Source organism: Monodon monoceros, unplaced genomic scaffold (assembly GCF_005190385.1).
Source record: "Monodon monoceros isolate NGI ecotype Baffin Bay Population unplaced genomic scaffold, NGI_Narwhal_1 Super_Scaffold_12, whole genome shotgun sequence".
NCBI classification, from domain to species: Eukaryota; Metazoa; Chordata; class Mammalia; order Artiodactyla; family Monodontidae; genus Monodon; species Monodon monoceros.
In genome coordinates this window covers 63,719,791-63,720,479 of record NW_021703768.1, presented here as the reverse complement: position 1 = coordinate 63,720,479, position 689 = coordinate 63,719,791, and positions in this window count along the sequence as shown.

Genomic DNA, 689 nt, shown 5'->3' with positions numbered 1-689 from the left:
TGTGTGTGTGTGTGTGTGTGTGTGTGTGTGTGTGTGTGTGTGTGTGTTACGTGTTAGTCTTCTGTTAAAGCCCGGCAATCGGAAATGACCCCAGGACTCCGTTGTCCTCTAGGACGGATGTTTATTGGAGATGGGTGGTCAGCGCGTTAATCTGCTTGTGCCTTAGCCAGGGTTAGTCATTTTCGATTAGGATTTCTGCTAACACTTTCAAAAAGTATTTGAAGTGACTTACAATTGTCAGATATGTAAAACAGGACAATTAAAATTAGTTTTCGGCAAAATAAAAAATTTGTAGGAGAAAGAACTATATTAACCCTAACAGATTCTAAAATTGAGTGGTAAATTTAACTCCAGGTTTCTCCATGGGCAAAGTCAAAGGATAATACTGGGTTATGTCAAGTTTTCTGTCAATAAGGTTACTACTGTCCACGAGTAAGCAAAATGTGTTTACATTTTTATAAGAATGTGTAATATCGTATTCTTACGACACAAAGATGCAGCCAGTAAGCATACTGTAATGTTTGGTGTGTTGAAAGTTTAATAAAAAAATATCATTCTAGAATAACAAATATCCTTTTTTAGTAGAAAGATGACTGTAAATATGATTTATTTCCTTTTGGTCATTCCTGCTTTGAACTGCCTTTAGCTGTATGCTATATAGGCCATGATGCTTCCAGACCATCTTTCCT